General features: G+C 43.0%; 1 pseudogene; it reads right to left on the bottom strand.

Moving 5' to 3' along the window:
• Positions 1–10834: 10834 nt before the first annotated feature.
• On the bottom strand, positions 10835–13874 carry LOC123088053 (3'(2'),5'-bisphosphate nucleotidase-like; annotated as a pseudogene).
• Between the last annotated feature and the right edge of the window lie 2255 nt (positions 13875–16129).

Here is a 16129-nt window from a genome sequence, read left to right as displayed (position 1 = left end):
CCCGCGCGCCAGCGCCCCCGCCCCGTATGCCGCCGCCCTCGCCCCGTACGCCGACGCCCCCGCTCGTACGTACGGGGCGGCGGCGTACGGGGCGGCGTACACACACATAAACACATATACACACACTACACACATACATACACACACACACATTTTTTACTTATTTTCTGTTTTCTGTTTTCTGTTTTTTAGAAAATTTAATTAGATATTAATTAGCTAGGTATGTGAGATTTGAACTAGTTGAATAATTAATATAACTAGTTTATTTTTAGTAAGAAAATTGTCGAACTAGTTTATTTAGGTATATGAGATTTTAACTAGTTGAATAATTAATATAACTAGTTTATTTTTAGTAAGAAATTTGTCGTATCTGAAATTTGATTATCTAACTAAAATATTATAGTTAGATATATATTTGAACTAGTTTATTTTTAGTAAATGCTTAGTTGAACTAGTTGAATTAATATATAGAACTAGTTTATTTTTAGTAAATGCTTAGTTGAACTAGTTGAATTAATATATAGAACTAGTTTATTTTTAGTAAATGCTTAGTTGAACTAATTGAATTAATATAACTAGTTTATTTTTAGTAAATGCTTAGTTGAACTAACTGAATTAATATAACTAGTTTATTTTTAGTAAATGCTTAGTTGAATTAATAGAAGTAGTTGAATTAATTGAATTAGTAAGTGTTTAATGTTTCGCCTAATATGAACATAGGAAATGTCGTCTGACGACGGAAAATTTTTTGGTATGTACACATACTGTGAAGACGAGCGCGGCCAGTGCGACAGAAGTTTCCTTGTTGATGGTAGGCGATTCAGCATCAAGCTGGATGAGACTTTCGAATTCGATACAGTAAGTCACAATGACAAGTCTGTTTTCGTAATTAAGCATGACTTATATATGCTTCATTTGCCTGACTTATAATTTTTAATTTTCACTATTCTACTAGCGCATCCCATGCCATGCAAGAATTTTTGTCTTGGATAAGATAGATTTCAAAGATATGAAAACTATGGAGGTAAAGAGAGCTTACCTGAAAACTGAGCATGATGGTTATACTTTCAACGTCAAAGTATACAATGCACACACGTACACCTATTTTGAATGCAAAACTTGGCAAGCACTATGCAAGGCTTATGCATTTGAGCCTGGTATGGTTATCACCTTTGATATTCGTCCGGAAGATGATATTAAAGGTAATAGAGACATATGGGTCGATGTGCAGACGCCTCCAGTTCTACCATTATGTGAGTTCTTCTCAAATATATTTTTGTCTTTGATATTGCTTATTTCAAAAATAACTGACAACTAATTTCTATTGACAGCTTATCTCCATTCAACCAAACATGTCCGGTGCTTGGTAGACAGGACCTTCTATTGTCCCGGAGCTGAACTAAACTGCGAGGAGATAAGTCATTATGTTTCATGGCTTGAGGATCTTCATACTGTCAAGACAAATTTTTTTCCTGCACTTGGAAATGTTAGTACTCAAAACGTGCGACCAATAATGATGGTATTGAACTACGGTCACATCTATTTAGGAATGATGGTAAGGTATTTACTATTTGTCCTCAGTGCATATTTTGCATACATATTTTTTTTAAAACTTTCATTGCTGAGTATATTAATTAAGTACTATACGATGTTCTTCAACAGGGACTCCCGATGACAGTTGTGCCTCAGGGGATCGAGACTAAAGGTCAGATGTCAATTGTTAGCTTAAGGCCAAGATATCCTGCATTGCACATGAATGCATTCAGGATTTCTAGAAGCGATGAATGCTTAATAGTGAAAGATTGGAGGAAAATTGTTAATGATCGCAGAGAAGTACTAGGGGGCAGCAATGAGAAGCGCAACCCACGATTAGGAGACAGGTTCATCGGCATGCTCCAGTATGATCAATCAGGAGAGCTATACATGTTCTATGCTATTTTACCAGAGAGAGAGTAGCTAGCAGGAGTGATTTAGCTAGTTCTTCATGCTGCTCTTAATTAGTACTTGGCCTTTCATGTCCGTGTTCTTCGTTCTGAACTTAAGTGATTTGCTTTTGTGGTATTATATATGAACGCTTATAATATCATGACAATCATGTTGAACTCGATGATTGGTTCTACTAGAAATTCTATTTATATATATATATATGCATAACGTTTACAATGTGTAGTATCGTAAAATACCAGCAAACGAAAAAGAATTAAAATGGAAACACAAAATTAAATGAAAAAGAAATCATAAAACTAAAAACCCCCAAACCTTATAGTACCGGTTGGTGTTACCAACCGGTACTAAAGGGCTCCAGGCCCCCGGAGCTGGCTCGTGCCACGTGGTTTCCCTTTAGCACCGGTTCGTGCAGAACCGGTACTAAAGGGGGGGGGGCTTTAGTGACCACACTTTAGTGCCGGTTATGGAACCAGCACTAAAGGGCCTTACAAACCGGTGTTATTGCCCGGTTCTGCACTAGTGATGCTAGGCTCGTCAAGTTAACCCTAAGTGTTTTTTGCATGTGTAAAACTGTCTTACACCCATTGTATGTGAACGTGAGAATCTATCACACCCGATCATCACGTGGCGCTTCGAAACGACGATCTTTAGCAACGGCGCACAGTTAGGGGGAACACTTTCTTGAAATTTTTATAAGGGATCATCTTATTTACTACCGTCGTTCTAAGTAAACAAGATGCATAAACATAATAAACATCACATGCAATTATATAGTAGTGACATGATATGGAAAATATCATATAGCTCCTTTAATCTCCATCTTCGGGGCTCCATGATCATCTTTGTCACCGGCATGACACCATGATCTCCATCATCGTGTCTCCATGAAGTTGCTCGCCAACTATTACTTCTACTACTATGGCTAACGGTTTAGCAATAAAGTAAAGTAATTACATGGTGTTGAATCATTGACACGTAGGTCATACAATAATTAAGACAACTCCTATGGATCCTGTCGGTTGTCATACTCATCGACATGCAAGTCGTGATTCCTATTACAAGAACATGATCTCATACATCACAATATATCATTCATCATTCATCACAACTTTTGGCCATATCATATCACAAAGCAATTGCTGCAAAAACAAGTTAGACGTCCTCTAATTGTTGTTGCATCTTTTACGTGGCTGCAATTGGGTTCTAGCAAGAACGTTTTCTTATCTACGAATAACCACAGCGTGATTTTGTCAACTTCTATTTACCCTTCATAAGGACCCTTTTCATCGAATCCGCTCCAACTAAAGTGGGAGAGACAGACACCCGCTAGCCATCTTATGCAACTAGTGCATGTCAGTCGGTGGAACCTGTATCACGTAAGCGTACGTGTAAGGTCGGTCCGGGCCGCTTCATCCCACAATACCGCTGAAGCAAAATAAGACTAGTAGTGGCAAGCAAGTTGACAAGATCTATGCCCACAACAGATTTGTGTTCTACTCGTGCAATAGAGAACTATGCATAGACCTAGCTCATGATGCCACTGTTGGGGAACGTTGCATAAAATAAAATTTTCTACGTTCACCAAGATCAATCTATGAGTTCATCTAGCAACGAGAGAGAGGAGTGCATCTACATACCCTTGTAGATCGCATGCGGAAGCGTTCAAGAGAACGGGGTTGAGGGAGTCGTTCTCGTCGTGATCCAAATCACCGGAGATCATAGTGCCGAACGGACGGCACCTCTGCGTTCAACACATGTACGGTTAGCGTGACGTCTCCTCCTTCTTGATCCAGCAAGGGGTAAGGAGAGGTTGATGAAGATCCAGCAGCACGACGGCGTGGTGATGGATGCAGCAGGGTTCCGGCAGGGCTTCGCCAAGCGACTACGGGAGGAGGAGGTGTAGCAGGGGAGAGGGAGGCACCAAGACTTCAGGGTGTGGCTGCCCTTCCCCCCCCCCCTTTATATAGGCCCCATGGGAGGGGGCGCCGGCCCTGGAGATGGGATCTCCCAAGGGGGGCGGCGGCCAGGGGGGTGGAGTGCCCCCCAAGGCATGTGGAGGCGCCCCCACCCTAGGGTTTCCAACCCTAGGCGCAGGGGGGCCAAGAGGAGGCACACCAGCCCACTAGGGGCTAGTTCCCCTTCCACTTCAGCCCACGGGGCCCTTCGGGATAGGTGGCCCCACCCGATGGACCCCCGGGACCCTTCCGGTGGTCCCGGTACAATATCGGTGACCCCCGAAACTCTCCTGATGATCGAAATTGCACTTCCTATATATAATTCTTTACCTCCGGTCCATTCCGGAACTCCTCATGACGTCCGGGATCTCATCCGAGACTCCGAACAACTTTCGGTTTGCTGCATACTCATATTCATACAACCCTAGCATCACCGAACCTTAAGTGTGTAGACCCTACGGGTTCAGGAGACATGCAGACATGACCGAGACGGCTCTCTGGTCAATAACCAACAGCGGGATATGGATACCCATGTTGGCTCCCACATACTCCTCGATGATCTCATCGGATGAACCACGATGTCAAGGATTTAAGCAACCCCGTATACAATTCCCTTTGTCAATCGGTACGTTACTTGCCCGAGATTCGATCGTCGGTATGCCAATACCTCGTTCAATCTCGTTACCGGCAAGTCACTTTACTCGTACCGTAATGCATGATCCCGTGACCAGACACTTGGTCACTTTGAGCTCATTATGATGATGCATTACCGAGTGGGCCTAGAGATACCTCTCTGTCATACGGAGTGACAAATCCTAGTCTCGATCCGTGTCAACCCAACACACACTTTCGGAGATACCTGTAGTGCACCTTTATAGTCACCCAGTTACGTTGTGACGTTTGGTACACCCAAAGCACTCCTACGGTATTCGGGAGTTACACGATCTCATGGTCTAAGGAAAAGATACTTGACATTGGAAAAGCTCTAGTAAACGAACTACACGATCTTTGTGCTATGCTTAGGGTTGGGTCTTGTCCATCACATCATTCTCCTAATGATGTGATCCCGTTATCAATGACATCCAATGTGCATAGTCAGGAAAACATGAGTATCTGTTGATCAACGAGCTAGTCAACTAGAGGCTAACTAGGGACATGTTGTGGTCTAAGTATTCACATGTGTATTACGATTTCCGGATAATACAATTATAGCATGAATAAAAGACAATTATCATGAACAAGGAAATATAATAATAATCCTTTTATTATTGCCTCTAGGGCATATTTCCAATAGTATATATCTCGACCGCCCCTCATGTCGAAGTTATCCAGGAGGGGTTATATCGACAACGACGCGACATACATATACATGGGAAAATAATGTTATCACGGAGGGGGTATATCGGTACCCCCCCCCCCCTCGTGTTGAAGTTCTCGGGAGGGGGTATATCAATAATGACATGCCCGATAAAAAATAAGAAGACAAAAGAAGAAATAAAAAGAGGAGAAGAAGAAAGGAATAGAAGGGAAGCAATCGAAGAAAAAAATAAGAAAAAAAGGATTCTATTTTTTTTCTTCTTTTTCCTCTATTCCTTTCTTCTTCTCCTCTTCTTTTTCTTCTTTTTTCCTCTTCTTATTTATTTCTCCTCTTCTTCCTCTCCTCTCCTTCTCCTTTCTTCCTCTTCTTATTTTCCTTTTTCTCCTCTCATTCTTTTTCTTCTTCTTCCTTTCCTAGCTAGATATTTAAAAAAATTCTAAAAATTAAACTAACCTAAAATGTACTAAATCAGAGAACATATATAGATAAAACTCTTCTACCTTTCATGTACTAAATCTTCTTCCTTTCCTAGCTAGATATTTAAAAATTAAACTAACCTAAAATGTACTAAATCTAACTTGCATATATGTATACTTTAAAATATCATTAACTACAAATGAAAAAATACATACAAACATACAAAAAACATGTAAAAAATACATACATACATAAAAAAATACATATATCTAAAAAAATACATACATACATATATGAAAATCTAAAAACATGTACAAAATCTAATAAAAATTAAAAAAACATAATTAACAAAATAAAAATTAACCAGGGGCGGCGCTGGACAGCGACGGCTGGGGCGGCTGGCGACGGTGACGGCGGGGGCGGCTGGCGACGGCGACGGCGGGGGCGGCGAGGGCGCCGGAGCGCGGGGCGGGCCGCAGGCAGGGGCTCGGGCGCGGGGCAGGGACCGGTGCGGCACGGCGCCGGCGACGACGTGGTCGAGGGTAGGGGCGGCGCTGCGATGGCGTCAGAGGCAGGGACGGCGCGGCGACGGCGTTGGACTGCAGGGGCGGCGAGGTTGCCGACGCGCGGGGGCGGTCCGCGGGCTGGGGCTCGGGCGTGGGGCAGAAGCGACGACGACGGCGACGAGGACCAGCGCTGGGGCGTCGGGCAGGAAAGACAAACTGAAATAATTTTTTCACAAGTGCTAATTATATACCCAAGGCATTGGTACCGATTCATGGCACCAACCGGTAATAATGCCACCCTTTAGTCCGAGTTGGTGCCACCAACCGGGACCAAAGGTCTCTTTTCAGCAGCCCAAAGGGCGGGAAGCAGAGGCCTTTGGTCCCGGTTGATGGCACCAACCGGGACGAAAGGGTGGGCATTGGTACCGGTTGGTGCCACGAACCGGTACCAATGCCCCCCCTTTAGTCTCAGTTGGTGCCACCAAGTGGGACCAAAGGCCCCTGTGCTGCCTGTGTCGCGGCCAAAGTTTAGTCCCACCTCGCTAGTTGAGAGGGGCGCGCAGTGGTTCACAAGCCCCACTGCCGCACCCCTCTCGAGCTCCTCTCCACTGCAGGCTTACGGGCCTACTTACTACTGCTTTACTTGATGGGCCTTCTGGGCCTACTGCGGGCCTGAATCCTGGCCCATGAATGGGTTTCTAGTCGTATTCAGGCCGTCGTGGCCAAGTTGGTGGCATTTTTTTTATTTTTCCCAGTTTTTTTGTTTTCTTTTTTGCTTTATTTATTTTTGTTTCTACTTACAACAAAATACTTATTTATTTTATTTTATTTTGTTTATAATTACTTATTATTTTTATTTTATGATAATTATTTTTGCTATTAAAGTTTCTAATAAAAAAGTTCTTTATGAAAATTCTTTTTGCTTTTAATGATTTTGAACTGAAAATACTTTGATAATTTTAGTTGCATCAATTTTATATAATTTTAGTTTCAACAATACTAGAAGTTGCTTATAATGTTTTGAACACAAAATACTTTGATAATTTTAGTTTCATAAATTTTATTTATGTTATTAAAGTTTTTTTTGTTTCTACTTATATATTTTATTAAAGTTTATATTATTTTGTTTCAAATTACTTATTTATTTTATTTTATTTTGTTTCTGACTTCAGTTGTTATTTTTCATGCATTTACTGATTATTTTGAGCTATAAGACCATGAAATTGAATAGCATTTGAAATGAACTCTGAAAAGGTTCCAAGTTGGCATGGTATCATCATTTCACCCATATAGCATGTGCAAGAAAGTAGAGAGGCTTACGGCAAAAACTAGATGCACTTCGTGTACAAAACAGACAATCTCCTTCGAAGTATCAGAGTTTCATACGAAAAGTCGTCTGTTACAAACGGATTTTATTTTTTCTGAACTTATTTGAACCCCCTTGTTTTTTTGTGTTCAAAATGCACAATTTAAAGCCACATCATCAATTTACAACCCTTTCTGACTTCATTTATTATTTTTCATACATTTACTGATTATTTTGAGCTATAAGACCATGAAGTTAAAAAGCATTTGAAATGAACTCTGAAAAGGTTCCAAGTTGGCATGGTATCATCATTTCACCCACATAGCATGTGCAAGAAAGTAGAGAGGCTTATGGCAAAGACTGGATGCACTTCGTGTACAAAATAGACAATCTCCTTCGAAGTATCAGGGTTTCATACGGAAACTCGTCTATTACAAAGGGATTTCAATTTTTTTGAACTTATTTGAACCCCCTTGTTTTTCTGTGTTCAAAATGCACCATTCAAAGCCACATCATCAATTTACAATCCTTTCTGACTTCATTTGTTATTTTTCATGCATTTACTGATTATTTTGAGCTATAAGACCATGAAATTGAAAAGCATTTGAAATGAACTCTGAAAAGGTTCCAAGTTGGCATGATATCATCATTTCACCCACATAGTATGTGCAAGAAATTAGAGAGGCTTACGGCAAAAACTGGATGCACTTCGTGTACAAAACGGACAATCTCTTTCGAAGTATCAGGGTTTCATACGGGAACTCGTCTGTTACAAAGGGATTTCAATTTTTTTGAACTTATTTGAACTATCTTGTTTTTCTGTGTTCAAAATGCACCATTAATACCAAAGTACATACATAGTTCTCTAGAGCATTAAAACCAAAATACATATATAGTTCTCATTGAACAACATATAGCTCTCCAGAGCATCTAATTAAAGCATACATTGAAATTATGTAAAACATTTCAATGCAAAAATAAATGCGATCATAACCGCAACCAAGGTAACAACTGATCCAACTGCATAATGATTCCAAGCCTCGGTATGAATGGCATATTTTCTAATCTTTTTCATCTTCAACCGCATTGCATGCATCTTGATCTTGTGATCATCGACGACATCCGCAACATGCAACTCCAATATCATCTCCTCCTCCTCAATTTTTATTATTTTTCCCTTCAAGTAATTGTTTTCTTCTTCAACTAAATTTAACCTCTCGACAATAGGGTCGGTCGGAATTTCCGGTTCAACAACCTCCTAGATAAATAAAATCTATGTCACATTGGTCGGCATAATTGTCATAAACAATAAATGAACCAAATAATTATGAAAAGATAATATATACCACATCTGAATCATAGACAGGGCGAGGGCCGACGGGGGCGGATACCAAAACCATCGCACTATATAATAACAAGGAAGAATAAAAGTAAGAAAATTAGACAAGTATCTATCTGAAGTCAGAATTTTTTTCTTTCAGAAAGAAGATAAGAACAAGAGGCTCACCATGGTGGTGCCGGCGACGAGATCAGTGCGGGCGATCGACGGCGGTGAAGACGGGGCAGGGACGGGGCGTGACGGACCGCTAAATCTAGACAAATCTCGTTGAAAATGGAGCTCGGAGGTCGAGTTTCGAGAGGAGAAAACTTAACTAGTGTGGCTCGGACATTTCATCGAACACCTCATGTGCATAGGAGGTGAACTAAAGCACCCAAATGCCCTCCCCTCGCCGGCTTGATAAAATAGAGCACTCTGGAGTGCTCTGCCGCGGCGGTGGGTATATATAGGCAAGTTATTTTTCCCGGTTCGTGGCATGAACCGGGACTAAAGCCACCCCTTTTGTCCCGGTTCAAGCCACGAATCGGGACCAATGGTTGTGGGCCAGCAGCGAGGACCATTGGTCCCGGTTTGTGCCTCGAACCGGGGCAAATGGTTCCACACGAACCGGGACCAATGCCCACGAGGCCCCGGCCGACCCCCTGGGCTCACGAACCGGGTCTAATACCCCTCATTGGTCCCGGTTCTTGAAGAACCGGGACTAATGGGCTCGCCAGGGCCGAACGGTAGCCCTGTTTTTTACTAGTGCTCGTAGCTAGTCTGCAGGTTTGTAGCAGTGGTTTTCCTGATATGGGTAGTCCCATAGACTACAATGCTTTGCTTGTTATCAAAGGCTCAGTACTCCTGCCGGAAAAAACAGAAGTATTATCTTCAGATTTATGGCAGTCATACTTCAGCTCAATTTGTCTCTACTCTTTGCTCCGAGATGAACCGACTCATGATGTCCCTTGATATAATACCCTCTAATGTACTCCCTCCGTTCCATATTACTTGTCGCTGATTTAGTACAACTTTTGTACTAAATCAGCGACAAGTAATATGGAACGGAGGGAGTACATGTGTATGCTTGGCACATTTGATTTCTAATTATTTCATTTACAGGAGTGCAGTGATTTGTGCTTAATCTGTGCCGAATTTGCTTATTTATGCATCGATTGCTTCAGCAATATACCATGGATTTCGGACAAAAGACTGCAGCTGTAGTGACCTTTATGAAGTACACGGGGACCATGAAAGGCTTCAAGGTCGGTGCAGCAGCTGCAGCTGTAGTAGCCCCGAACCCCCGACCACGGCTGCCATATCCGGGAAAGACACCAACAAATGCAATCCCAAGCCAAGAACAAAATGATACTATATGCTCATGAGTTGGTGGAGAAGCACTCTGTCGAAATGACTAGTATGTCACATCCACCAACATATCAGCACTTTGTTGGAAATGCCGCAATTGCACTTTGTACGTAGTTGTAGTTTAAGCTATCTTCAAGTACCATGCTACTTCATGCGTTGGAAAATGTCACACCCAGAAGTCATGTTGCTGTTGACGCGTATCGCGTATGGCAGCGGCGGCGACTAGGACGTTGGCCCTCGGCGATTCCGAGTCCGAGTCAAGGTAAGGAGCCCTGTAGTATTTCTCCTCCAAAAATGCTAGACGTACAAAAGATTACAGGATTTTACAGGATCTTTTCATCTAGTAACCAATCATAAACTTGCCCCCCCCCCCCCCCTGATTTTCAAGGGGGTGGGCCGTGTTCCTCACCTATTGACCAATCAAATTAACCCTCTTTGTAAAACCTTGTAACTCTTTTGTACGTGTAGCGTTACTCATTTCTCCTCCTATCTCAAGATCCCATCTTGCTCATGCGGCTCCTCCCGCGTATATATAGTACTCTAACACAAACCTTGGTTTCTAAAGTTAAAACTCTCACAATGCAAGTTTGATCTGAAGGAAATAACACAAGAGACTGGTTGTTGCTCGCAAAAAGAAGAAACAAGTTGATGTACTGTATTATTGCTGACATTTATGTCGAACAAAGCCATGCTAAGATATTTATACCCGCAGGAAATTTCTCTCTTTATTCAGTTTCTTTCAGGGCATGGCTGCCTATCAGCCACTCCTCAGATGTATACAAATATTGTATAACAAGGGTTGCATTTTTTCCAACAAAAGGTCACTTACACATAAACAGTGTGAATAAATGAACAAGGAGTAGCATAGCGATCATTATTTTGGACCAATCCAACTTCTACAACAGGGAAGGTTCAAAATCCTTCTACAATGGGGAAGAGGCCAGTTTTTTCTCCTTGATTGCCTCCTGGACAGACTTCAGGACTGATGGCATCAACTGTTTATTTGTAGCAATGATGCCTGTGTCACGGTCAAGAAATCTGCCTTTAGAGAAATCGAGATCGTTTCCTGAGGCATCTTTAACTACGCCTCCGGCTTCTGGGAAACATCAGAAAAATGGAAGTAAGAAATGTGTATTCTTCAGTTGAGTTCGTTGTTTCAAAAAACAGAGAGAAATGTTCTTACCTGTGACGACAATTGAGCCGGCTGCATGATCCCATATCGTTTCCTGTAACCCTCGTGTGGAAAACGCCAGTAAATGGCACCATCTCCACGGGCCAGAGCACCATATTTTGCTTGGCTATCTATTCTGACTGGCGGAGCTTGGACACCAAGTTTCTACTAGCACTCAAACACAGAATTAGTTTCTACTGCAATGGATATAGCCAAAGCAAAGAGTGATCAAGATCAAACCTCCGCTACAGAGCCAGTAAAATCACGCATCGAGTGTGCTCCTTCATAGGATTCAAAGAAAGAGGCATTGACTGGATTGTCGATGGTACAAACACTAATCTGTAATGAAAGTTAGCCAGAACCCAGAAGCAAGTCAATCACAAGAAAAGAAAATAACTCACATAGGCACAAACAGCCTTAACTGATTAAAATCAAATAAAAGAGATTGAAAGTGGTAATAACCTTTTGTGGTGGAGAGCCATCTAACGACTGTACTTCAGCACCACAACCGATTGCAGCTGAAAAGAGGGCCCCGGTTTGATCTCCTGATGAGCTACCACCGAGGTTACTTACTGATGTAAAAGGAAGATTTGGACATCCCAACACACCCAAGACAACTCTGCCCTCATCAAGCAGTGCCAGTGCAATGGCATATTGGCCTCCTCTCACGAATCTGAATCAAGTTATTAAGACAAAACCAAGATCAAAATGTATTATAGGCAAAGATAGTAACAACATGAGGTGTCATCCAATGACTGCAATGTCTTTCTTTTCAAACAATGCTATTAGTGTTCACGGTTAATCAGTACAGAATGTTTAGTTCAAATATGGGGCATGAAAGAGAGGTACTTAATCTTGCCAGCTAACTGATCAGTTGCTAGCACTTCACAAGCTATCTCTGAAAAGAGAACCGTGTATAGTTTACATAGAACTGCTTCACGAAATTTCCGTAGTAATATTGGCATCTCTACTGCTTAAATAAGATCGTCAGTAAAAGAATTCATTTCCATATGCAGAAATTAGAGTCAAACGTCAGAACTCCAGTTGTTTGAAAGAAGGCAGTAGTGTGGTGCCTGCTACCTTGAATAATTAATGATTAGAAAAACTCACAACAAATTAAAGCAGCAACGCTGATTTTGGCGAGCAAGAAGGCAGTTGTAGAAACTACTACAATAGATGTTGCAATTGGCGGAAAAAACAGGCACTTTTTTATCACATTAGAAGAATGTGAAACCTGCAGGTTGGAGTTACCATAGCTCACCCTTTAGTCCCATCAATTGGATCTAGAACCCAATGTCGGCCAGATGGACCACCCTCGGACTTCCCGGTATCAATTGCAGAGAGGATAGCTTCCTTAGATAATAAAATGTTGTATGAACCATCCTCGGCGAGAGTTTTGTTTACAAGATCAGTAATGCGCTCAAGAATTTCTTCAGCGCCATCCTTTCTCAAGTCTTCTGAGTCCTGCGTACATACAAACACTCAGGTCGTGTAGAATACTTATGTATTATACACAGAAACGATTTAACCGAAACACAAGTGATTTACCTCCTCAGCCACCATAGAAAAGGAACCAGAAGTTACTTCCATATTTAACACAAAACTTACCAACACTTGGGATCCTACATGTATGAAAAGGAAATTATCACCTGAACGGGAAGTTGAGAGAACGAACAAGTTCCAAATGCTAATGTAAACTGATGAAGATCATACGACCCTGAATGTTCTTTACATCCCTGAGCCATGCCATTCAGAAATCTTAACATCTCCATGTAAGTTAAATCAAGAAACATCGAACTGACTTGAATTGTGGTTTGAGTATGAGGACTGCTAATTAAGCATCAAACAGCAGATACAGGCACCTGGAGGTAAACAGTTGCAAGGTGAGCATGTACCATAATCAGCTACGGTCACAGGAGTCTTATCCGCCTTGGATTGGATGTCTGATTGCACGATTTCCTGCTGCACCGTCTGAAGAAGGACGAGTCACAGGGCAAATGAAGTAAGTTCCACTTCCAACTGATGAACAGCGAAGCAAGCAGTTTGCAATCAACGTACTCAAAGATCTCTCTCTGGTGATTACCATAGCTAAGAGTGCCTACGTTAACACACTTCAGATCTAGAGCTGATTACACTTCTAAAGTGGTCACTTCTCCACGTTGACCATCAATCCGCGATGCTTCTCCGGTTAATTTCGGAGGAACGGTGGAAGAAAACCAAGAAGACAACTAGACAAGGCACAGCCCAGCAGCCGGCGACGGCAGCGCGAACGCGGTTTCCGCCGAGCAGCGTCCCCACGGGCGGACGGGCCTCGGCACATCAAGGAAAGGAAGGATTTGAGATCCGAGGAAGGGCACCTGGCATAGACGGGCGGCGAGGGCGACGGCCTTCTTGGCCGCGCCGAGCTCGGCGGCGTACGAGGGATTGCCGGCTGGCCGCGACATGGCACGGGCGGCGAAGACGGACGGCGCTTTGCGGGAGGAGGCGAATCGGCCGGCGGACGGCGGTCGGTGAGGCGGGCAGGTGGAGAAGACAAGTCACGCTGACGCTAAAACTCGTATCCTCCTCTTTCTATTCCAGATCCAACGGCAGCCATCAATCGTAAGCCAAAACGAAGCCAACGCAGCCAAAGACTTCTCAGCAGGCCAAAACAACTCAGCCAAACAAATGATTTTTTTCCTGTCAAAAACAAAAAACAATTTTTTTCCGGGTAAAGAAATGTATTATTCAATGATCAAATTCTTACAATCATCACGGACAATCCTCAACACTTCCTCCGGGCCCGATCCAACCCAAGTAATGGTTCGGCCCTCGGATCTAGCGAAACTAGCAAGTTTATCACTAGCATTATTTTGGCTACGAGGTACATGAGTAATACAAAACTTTCTAAGACTCAACAGGTACTTGATCTCACCCACCAAAGGGGCTTAAATTGAGCGGTCCATCTCCTCACAAGAAATCATAGACACTACATTGCTCGAATCCATCTCAACTTCAATTGGTAGCTCCGACCGCTGGATTGCAAAGGACAAACCTTCCATGCATGCACATAGCTCTGCCTCCAACGCATCTCTACAAGAGAACAAGGTTCTGCATGATGAGAAAATCATCGCTCCAGCGTTATCCCGCAGGATCATCCCGGCTCCCGCTCCACCTGATTCAGCAAAGGAACCATCTGTATTTAATTTGACCCAGCCCCTCTTGGGGGGATTCCACGGTGTATCTTGTATAGGATTCTTCATATATTGCTCCGCACCACCAATGATTATGCTTTCTTTCCCTTTTGCTGGATCCCAGCAGTCACCAACCCGAATCCCAATCAGTTCATCCAGGTACCTTTGGAGAAAACGTACTGGCACTGCCATGGGAGGGGCCGGTTTGGCATGTGTAACCTCATTGCGTATGAATCAGCATCTCCAGAAAATTAGCAATATCATGCATCGCTGAGTATCACCCAGTTGGCCAAGCGCGTTGAGGAGCCATTCCTTTCCCGAGTTTTGAAATGATAACAGGTCGGGGATCTGCCATATGGTGGACATCTGCTCATATAAGTCCCGCCCCAACTGACACCTTATAAAAGGGTGGAAATTATCTTCTTCCTCCATGCCACAGACAGGGCATGTACTACTCAGCTCCAGACCAATCCTGTGTTTATTCTTCCAAGTGGGCAGTGAATCTATTGACAATCTCCATGCAAAGTTTCGAATTGTAGGGGTAACGTTGCACTTCCATATATATTGACAACACGAACGATTACCGTTCGGTGACATACTAGACGCCACAGCAGTAGCCCTGTTAGCCTCCTCGAACGCTAGATTATACGCCGACTTGACCGTAAACCTGCCATGCTTCTCTAGACCCCATGCAATAACGTCGTCCCCAAGCCTAGGGGACGCTCTAATTTTTAAAATTTCCTCCACATCCGCTGGTACAAAGAAACGTTGCAGCACCTCCAAGTTCCAGGATCCGTTCCCATTCAGTAAACTAGCCACGAATCGAATACGACACCGGCCACGTTGCGATACTGGTTTGTAAGAGAATGGTCTCGGGATCCAGTTATCTCTCCACACCCTAATATTGTGCCCATTCCCAACTCTCCATATCAAACCTTTCTTCAAAAGATCAAGACCATGAGATATCGCCAGCCATGAAGAGGAAGCATTGCCTGAAAAAACGGTATCCTCCAAACTGCCACTGGGGTAATATCTCGCCTTAAGAACTTGCGCGCACAAACTTTCAGGTTTCGTCAACAAACGCCACGCCTGCCGGGCCAGCAAAGCTTGATTGAACATCCGGAAGTCCCGGAAACCAGCCCCCCCCTTTGTTCTTAGGCTGTAGCAGGTGATCCCACCCTCTCCAGTGGACTTTCCTCTTTCCTTTACTTGAACCCCAATAGAAATTCCGTACCATTCGTGTCAAATCATCACACACAGAAAAAGGTAGCTTGAAAACCCTCATGATGTATGTTGGCAATGCTTGTGCTATTGGTTTGATCAAGACCTCTCTTCCTGGTTGCGCCAAAAGGCCATCACCCCACTGAATCAGACGCTTGGTTAAACTAGTTTGAAGATTCTGAAACTTCCCCTTGGACATGCGCCCCTTGGGGGTTGGGAGACCCAAATATTTTTCTTCAAACACCGTCGAAGTGACATTCAGAACATCTCAAACTTGCTCCTGTACCACCCCTGGACAAGCAACACCAAAAAATATTGAACATTTATTAAAGTTCAAACTTTGCCCCGTTGCACTCTCATACACGATCAAAGCTGCCTTCACATTCTCTGCTTGTTCACTAGTAGCCTCAAAGAACAGCAAGGTATCAT

This window comes from Triticum aestivum, chromosome 4A, assembly GCF_018294505.1.
Source record: "Triticum aestivum cultivar Chinese Spring chromosome 4A, IWGSC CS RefSeq v2.1, whole genome shotgun sequence".
Classification (NCBI taxonomy): Eukaryota; Viridiplantae; Streptophyta; class Magnoliopsida; order Poales; family Poaceae; genus Triticum; species Triticum aestivum.
Note: the sequence above shows the minus strand (reverse complement) of the source record. Positions and strands in the feature narration are given on the sequence as shown.